Source organism: Herpailurus yagouaroundi, unplaced genomic scaffold (genome assembly GCF_014898765.1).
Source record: "Herpailurus yagouaroundi ecotype Mexico unplaced genomic scaffold, PumYag 530, whole genome shotgun sequence".
NCBI lineage: Eukaryota > Metazoa > Chordata > Mammalia > Carnivora > Felidae > Herpailurus > Herpailurus yagouaroundi.
The window spans coordinates 7108460-7117192 of record NW_024412747.1 but is presented as its reverse complement, the minus strand read 5'-3'; positions in this window follow the sequence as shown (position 1 = coordinate 7117192).

Genomic DNA, 8733 nt, shown 5'->3' with positions numbered 1-8733 from the left:
TGCTGAATCGCTCTAGTTACTTACGTTTAAGCCTTCCCTTCCCTAGCACGTTCCCAGTCTGGTTGAGCTCTGTCTCCTCCAGCTTAAAAACAGTTTTTTTTAATTTTTTTTTTAACGTTTATTTACTTTTTGAGAGAGAGAGAGAGCATGAACGGGGGAGGGTCAGAGAGAGAGAGGGAGACACAGAATCGGAAGCAGGCTCCAGGCTCTGAGCCATCAGCCCAGAGCCCGACGCGGGGCTCGAACTCACGGACCGCGAGATCGTGACCTGGCTGAAGTCGGACGCTTAACCGACTGCGCCACCCAGGCGCCCCAAAAACAGTTTTTAATCATGACAGTTCTGCCAGTGTCGGGGAGGGAGGTCCCCAGACCTGGAGAAGGGTGGAGTCTGTGCTCACGGGCTGGATTGTGCAGACCGAAGCTCATTCTGAAATGAACAAGACTCACCCTGCTGTTTGCACAGTTGCCTTGGTCTGCCTGGGCGGCCGCGGAGGCCGGGGGGGGGGGCTGCCTGCCGTGGGCAGGGCTAACTGGTGGAGGGAAGACCGTGCCCAAGCCCCATCCTCCTCCCTGCTCAACCCCTTGCCCCTGGCATGCCTCAGCACCCGGGCAGCTGCGAGGAGGAGGGAGGGAGGGGCCTCACCAAGGGCCTGCTGCTCCCATGAACTTAATTTAAGCGCAGCCCAGCCGCCCAGCCTCTGAGGCCTGGGAGCTGTGATGGCAAAGTAGCTCACGTCCAGAAGATTCCTTCTTGCTTCTCCAGGGAGCAGCCAGGCTGCCTTTGGCGCCTCTGTTAGGCCCCAGACCGGAGAGCTAGAACCAGCTCCTTCCGGGGCAGGGCAGGGGTCGCTCGGTGGGAACTTCTCTCAGAGGCCCCAAGGATCTCCCCCAAGGATTGCACCCCCACCCCCAGGAGATGCTGTGTTCCCAGGGGCTGCCGGTATTTGTAGAGTTGTTCTTTAGACGTTTCCCATCGATCCGAACTGTACCCAGGCAGTGGTCTTACAGAACAAATAGCAACTAGTCTCGCTGGTGAGGTGGGGCAGGCGACGGAGGAGGAAATCTGAGCCCGGATTTTAAATTGTCGGCCTGTCGTCAAGTGTTTTATGGAGCCCGAGACTCTGGTTGCTAAGTGGTCGGCCCCACACAGCTTGGCCCGTTCCTCCCACCTCCTGCTCCCCGTGGGCCGTTCTCATGACCCCTGGGAGCTCTGCAGAGACCTTGACGACGAGGACTTAGCCCACCAGCCTGGGAATGAGCTCCCGCAGGGGGGCCGGTGGCAGAAAGTGTGTGTCCAGGAGGGTGTGAACCAGCGCGAAGGCAGTGAGTTCCCTCTCTGGGAGGTCCAGGCTGGCTCTGCACCGAGGGAGGTTCATAGGGACAGCCACACTGCGCTCCCATGGGGCCAGAGAGTTTGGACACTTGGCCGAGCTTGGCCCGTAAGCCCTGCTGTTGAAAGACTGTTCCCTTATTCGGACGTGGCCTCATTGATTGATCCTCCCCAAAGGCTAGCCATGTGCTTTCTGGTCTTCGGGTGAATGAACCAGAACTTGAAAGGGAGCTACCCTGATGAGAAGGAGAAGTGCTCGGATGCAGCCGTGGGCCAGGCTGGGGCAAGCTCTCCACTGACCGGCAGACGGGTGTCTAGGCTAATGCAGTTGAGCACCTCGTTCAATGTCCTTGCACAAGCAGAGATGCAGAACAAAATGGCGGCAGAGACTGTGGGAGAACTTTGGAAGAGAGAGTGGATGTAGGGAGCTGCAGAGGGGAAGGGGGGAGAACCTGGGAGCCTTAACTCTGTGGTTCCACCAACTTCCTGGGGTTGGAGGGAGACTCTCCAGGTGTGTAGGCCATGATCAGTTCTTCCTTGACATGGGAGGACCTAAAGTACTGGCCTTATTCAGGAGGGTGCTTGGGGACCGTCAGTCTAGTTTTCGCTCCTGGTGCTCCCTATAGGTGCACACGGGTCACCCTGGGATCTGGGGTCTGTAAACTACAGACCAATGCTCCCAAGAGCAATAGCGTACAAGCCACCTATATGATTTTAAATTTTCTAGGAGATACATTACAAAAGTAAAAGGGACAGGTGAAATTCACCTTAATGGTATACTTTATCAACCAAATATCTGTATGGGATCATCATGATAGAACCTAGATCTATAATGGTGATCGTTGTAGATCCTCATCGTGCCTGAGCGGCTCAGTTAGTTCAGCATCTGACTCTTGATTTCTGCTCAGTTGATGATCTCATGGTTCATGAGATCGAGTCCCAAGTTGGGATCTGTGCTGCCAGCAGGAGGCCTGCTTGGGAGTCTCTCTCTCTCTCTCTCTCTCTCTCCCTCTCTCTCTGTCCCTCCCTCTCTTTCTTTCTCTGTCTCCCTCTTAAAAAACAAACAAACAAACAAACAAACAAAACCTGCAGGTTCTGTGGGAGAAAAAAGAGCAAGCGAGGCAGAAACCTGGCTGTCCTCTGCCACTCGGTGGCTGTGTGACCTTAGGCAAGTAACCATGGGATGAACATACTAGACCATCCCCGTGTCCCCACATCTCTTGGTCTCCCTGCCAGTCTAAGAGCACCTCAGATGGGGAATCCTGTTAATTGTGTGTATGTGTATGTGTGTGTGTGTGTGTGTGTGTGTGTGTGTGCATGTCTGAGGGACTGTGAGGCAGGCGCTGCCTGGAAAAGGCATCCATGAGATGATGGGAGCTGCTGAGTCCCACAGAAGCGGTGGGTTGGGGGACCTCATCCTCCCAAGAGAAAGGGACTTGATTTAAAACATCCAAGAGGGGCACCTGGGTGGCTCATTTGGCTAAGTGCCCGGCTCTCGATCTCGGCTCAGGTCACCATCTCATGGTTTGTGAGATCGAGTCCGGAGTGGTTCTGAGCTGACATCGCGGGCCCTGCTTGCGATTCTCTCTCTCTCCCTCTCTCTCTGCCCTTCCCCTCGCCTCTGAAAATAAATAAATAAATTTAAACAAATAGAAATAAAAAATAAGCCTCCAGGTGAGAATACTCCAGATGAGTTGAAGGAAACGACAAGGCTAAAGGAATTTATTCCCTGCGTTCTGGAGTCTCACCGCAGGTGCTGTGGGTGGGGGGAGGGCAGGTCTGGCTGCACTGGGGCTGTGACCAGCTTTCCCGGGGAAAACAGAGCCCTGACTGGTAGCACGATGTAGGCTCTCCTACTACGACTCATTTCGAGCTACGGATGGCATAGCAACCGAGTTACAAAATGCCTGAATATTTAGCAGTGAGCTTGTAGGAGGAAAGGCAGGCACCCAGAGCATGTGGTGGGATTCAGAGTTCGATCCCGGAGAAGCAATCCGCTCTGTCACAGTGAGCATAAGGGGCCGTTTCAGGGATGTGGGACTCGCGCAGTGTCACAGGGGTTAAGGCTCTGTGGTCATCTCAAATTCTTAATCATTTTAAAAATGTTTATTGTTTTTATGTTTGAGAGAGAGCGCGCGCGCAAGCAGGGGAGGGGCGGGGGGAGGGTGACAGAGGATCCGAAGTGGGCTCCACGCTGCCAGCGGCGAGCCCGACTGTGGGGCTTGAACTCACGAACCATGAGATCACGGCCTGAGCTGAAGTCGGACGCTTCACCAAGCGAGCCACCCAGGCGCCCGTTAAATTCTGAACAATTTAAGTTTTGAATCTGTGTTTTGCAAATGCAGGCTGGTGGGACGATGGGGCACGCGCCATGGCTCGCTTGACTCTGCGCGTTCTTCCTCCTCCTGATGCCTGCCTGGCACAGGTCCTCCGAGGCCAGCTCGCCTACCCTCTGGCACCTCAGGTCCCAGCTGGATGCCCCCTCCAACCATTGTCATCTTCCTGCCCAGCGAGTGGAGAGCTGAGCACAGGCACTGGGGGAGTCAAGGTCGGCCTTCCATATGGTAAGAGCGGGGGACCCAGTGTGGGCCAGCCTCTTGCTCTCTTCCCGGATCCAGGCATCGAGCACACGTGTTGGCCGGGAGGTTGCAACTGCTTGGGGGGGGGGGGTGCCATGGGCTGGGCCATGGTCCCTCACTATGGTGGCTGGCAGAAACAGGGAGGGATCCTGTCGAGGATCGCCAGGGCGAGGTCCCCAGGAGCCTGAGAGGGTCTGCCCTCACCCAACAGAGACATCCTGTGTCCAAGGGGGAGATGTTAAATAGCAAATTAAAACTGCCATGGCAGGCGGGTAGTGAGAGAAAGAGAGAGACGGTGGAAGAAAAGACGTTTTAAATTTTAGTATCTTCAACAGCACCGTCTCCTTGCTGTCTAACAAGGAGACTGTTTTCCACCTTGCACTGGGCGTGCAAATTATGCAGCTGGTCCCCCGTGAGCACCTGCTTCGGGGCCTGACCAACAAGGAAAGAACAGGGGGTCGCTAGGTCGAGCTTCCTTCTTTCCTGTCTCTCGGTGCACAGAATTGAGTTGACCACGCTTCTCAGTTCAAGGCAAACTTAGATCCACAGAAGTCTCCTCTTTTGCTTCTTCGTTTCAATTTATTCCCCCCCCCCCCATTAGCCCCCATCCTCCATCCCTCCCACCAGCCCTTAGCATCTGCTTTCCTGAGGTTCCCATGGATCCATCCAGTCGACTCCGGTAGCGCCTGAATGTTTAGAATTACAAGAAACATACTTTGTTGCTTTGTGGAGAATTGTTTCAAATTCCATCCCAATGGTGTTGTGATAGCATTCCCTTCCTTTTCCTTCCTTTTGCGCTCCCCATTATGCTTTTGAGACCTCCTGGTTGGCGACCCAGGCCTCGTCTATGCCTTCAGGAAGGGAGTCATTCCGTGGAAACAGCATCACGCGTTATTTTCCCTTCTAGGGATGGACGCCTACGTTTGGCCCAGCACGTGACACTCACAAGCGACACCATGACATCCGTATCTTCACACACGTTTCCTTTTGCACAAACTTGCAACTTTTTCTTGACAAACATGTATGATATACACGTGCGAGAAAATGTGTGGTGTGGCATTTCCTTCCCCGATTTCACTAAACGCTGCCTGGCCACCTTCCAAATGGCCACACTTATCGCTTCTCCAACAGGCGATGCCTGAGAGCTTCGGCCCCCTCCCACGTCCTCAGCACCAATCGCTGCCATGCAATTTTTGCTTTCTGGCCAATCGGTGTGGGTAATTTAATTTCTCTGATTTTCATTTGTATTGCTCTGATTGCTGGTGAGGCTGAGAATCTCTTCGGATACTTCATATTAGACTTGGCATTGCCCCTTCTGTGACTTGGCTACCCATTCACATACATGGCCTGCTTTTCAGTTTTTTTTGCTCTCCTTCGCTTGGATAATTTGCAAGAGCCCTTCACATTACCCTGAATACAAACATTCACCAGTTCTAGAAAACTGTCTATAGGGGCGCCTGGGTGGCGCAGTCGGTTAAGCGTCCGACTTCGGCTCAGGTCATGATCTCACTGTCCGTGGGTTCGAGCCCCGTGTCGGGCTCTGTGCTGACTGCTCGGAGCCTGGAGCCTGTTTCAGATTCTGTGTCTCCCTCTCTCTCTGACCCTCCCCCATTCATGCTCTGTCTCTCTCTGTCTCAAAAACAAATACATGTTAAAACAAAATTAAAAAAAAAAAGAAAAGAAAACTGGCTATAATGTATCCCAGAAAGTATTTTCACCCCTCTGCCAACTTTGTTTCAGATGCTAGCTATGGAACAGAAATCCTTACTTTTGAGTTAGTGAAGCCAATCAAATTTGTCCCGCCCGGTGTGTCCTTTCCGTATTGTTCGATAAAGCCTTTCCCAATCAAGGTTACAAACATAATCTTCTATCACATGAATAGAAAGAATGGGAATGAGCATCAAGGAGAGAGAGGGAGAGAGAGAGAGAGAGAGAGAGAGAGAGTCTGGGAGCTGGATAATCCACCAGCCTGAATGACCAAGAGCTGATTAAGTGTAACAGCCCGGAATTTGGCAATTAGATGATTCTGCACACCATTTCTACACATGGTATGAATTCCTGGGTGGAGATTACTTCTTATCCTCAGCTGCATTTGTAAGTTCTTTGTCCGTGGGGCTTATGTGCTGTCATTGTTTGATGTATTTAGCACTTGATGTGAGTCTCAGGAAGAGCGCTGGGCCTGCCCACCCCCTCCGCACACACGTATGCACACACACACACACACACACACACACACACGGACACCCACTAGCTGTGATCCCTTGAGGGCTGCTCTGTCCCTGGCACAGGCTGGAATGTCATGGTCCACTCTTCATCCCTCTGACTTTTGAGGACACGGCCATTGGGATCTGCTCGTCCGCAGTGGCACAGTCGTGCGTTTCAGTCGTGTTCATTACAGCGCCACGAAAGGAGGCCCAGCAAGGATCTGCTGCATTATTGAAGGTGACAGTGACAACAGAGATCCCCTCCTGCTGGCATTGCACGTGGACCCTCGAGTAGGTGATCGTGAAAGCTGTCAGCAAAGGCAACTGAACTACGGTGGCCTCAGAGCGTCCTGGTCGGGTGCCGTGTGCTTCCCATGGCCTTTCTGCACTGGACGCTGATGGCCTCATTCCCTCCCTCCTTCCCCCAAACAGCACCTGTCACCTGGTGAGAGCGTGCTAAGGAAAAGGCAAATATTTGAACAAAGATGTGGTAAAGACACGCACATGCCAGTTGGAGAGAAAATACAATCTGAGAAGTGTGAGTCAGAAATGCGGACTTAATACGTTGTCGTACGTTTGTCGAGCCGCTGGGATACACGGGGCAGTGTCTTAGGCACTGGGACACGGCCACGAACAGGATGGATGGGGCTCCCAAGCTAGGAGTGTAGAATGCTATCGATAACCAGCATGTACGGAGCAGTCTTTTTGTGTGGGCACTTTTCTAAGTGTTTCACTTTTTTGGGCTCTCTTAGTCCTTACGAAAGCACTACAACAGGGATACTATTATCGTCCTTCTTTTACACAAGGGGACACCGAGACACCATGAGGCTAGGTAGCTCGTCTGTGGTCACACAGCTCACAACAACCGACATCCTGGATTGGAACCCAGGCAGTCTGGCGTCAGAAGCCCTCCAGAGAGGTCTCGTTGGACGAGCCTTGTTCACAAAGGAGCCCAGACGGGAGCGTAGACACTTTTCTGGAATTCAAGTGCTCTCTTAAAATAAAGGGACACTCAGGATAAACGTTAGGATTTGTTTCACGTGGATGGGCACACCCCGCTCACAAACGTGAACTAGGCGCCCCCTCTGTCAGGTAATGGGCTGGTTGCAAGGGATAGAAAATGTGCAGCCAGGTAGACAGTAGGCACTTACTACGTGTTTGTTGAATGAGTGAATCAGGAAAAGAGTAACTGAATCAATGAAGAATCTCTTGTTCAGGTAGGTTGGACTGGAGACCGCGACGCAGGGCACGAGCTACTAGGGGAGGCGGTGGAGGATGGTGCTGGGTCGGCTACCTCGCACTGACTCCTCCCCTTCATTAGCTTGGGGAGTCACCCCTTTCCTCTGCTCCGCGTGCACATGGGGAAGGCTACCCCAGACCCAAGTTTCGGGGGGCCTGCCGTGATTGGCTCAGAGATGAGGGTGTGGCCCAAGTTGCCCCCTCCGAGTGGACTCTGGGAGTCTCGCTCGACTCTTGGGGCCGAGACATTCCCTCTCTCCCTCTCCCCAGTCACCCCGCACCTCTCTCCCTGGAGACAAAGAAGAAAGCAGCCCCCACCCCCGGGGGAGGCTGCCGCAGCCACTATGGGAGCAGAGACGCGGGAAGGAGTCAGGGCCTTGGGAGCGTCGCTCTGCCACCAGATGAAACCTGTTTGACCTTGATTCTCTGTTCCGAGAGCCAAGAATTCCCCAAAGGTTCAAGTCTGTTGGAATTGGGTTTCCGTTAATTACGATTGGAGGCCTGCTAATTGACACAGAGGCACAGACTTCTGGTTTGGGAATCTCAAGCTCCAGGTGGGAATTGGAACAGACACGGGGGGAAATAAGCAAAGGTTTCGCTACAGGTAAGAGAAGCCAAAGTAGCTCTTCCTAAGCCGAAGGCGGTTTGTATAAGTGACTCCAAACCCACGGTGGGCTGGGAGAGCTGGCTCGAGGAGGGGGCCCAGAAAGACCGGCCGCACGAGAGGGGCCAGGAAGGGTGGGGAGCAGTGCTCGGAGAAGCAACACGGCCAAAGGGCCTGGGAAAGGTCTGGAAATACGAGAAGTTTCCAAACTGTGCTGTGCCAGTGACCGGCACGTAGGATGTCTGCAACACAAGGTGACTCTCGTTATTAAACATAAATGTCTTGGGGCACCTGACTGGCTCAGTCAGAAGAGCATGCGCCTCTTGATCTCGCGATTATGAGTTTGAGCCCCACGTTGGGTGCAGACATTCTCTAAATAAATAAAAACTGTAAACAACTGTCTATTTGTTTAGGCATCTGGGTGACCACCGGTGGGCTTCACTGGGGCCAGCGGGGCGAGGGGCAATGGTGGCAATGGAAGCTGGTGCTTGTTGTCCCAGGTGGGCATGCAGACTGCCAGTGTAGACCGTGGGAGCAGCCTTACCATGACATAGAGGTTAAAAAGGAAAGAAAGAAGAACGTAGTTAGCAAGGGCTCCTCAAGATGCGAGAAGGCGGGCAACACGTCCCGGTGGCATTGGGGGAATGGCGGGGAGCGGATAAAGGTAGGAAAGGTGGGGGTGGAGGGTGAGGGTGGGGTCAGAGAGGGCATCAGAGCAGAGGATTTCAAAGGCAGAGGATGTGAAGGAAAGACCGGATCTGGGGGGGTCACCTTGTG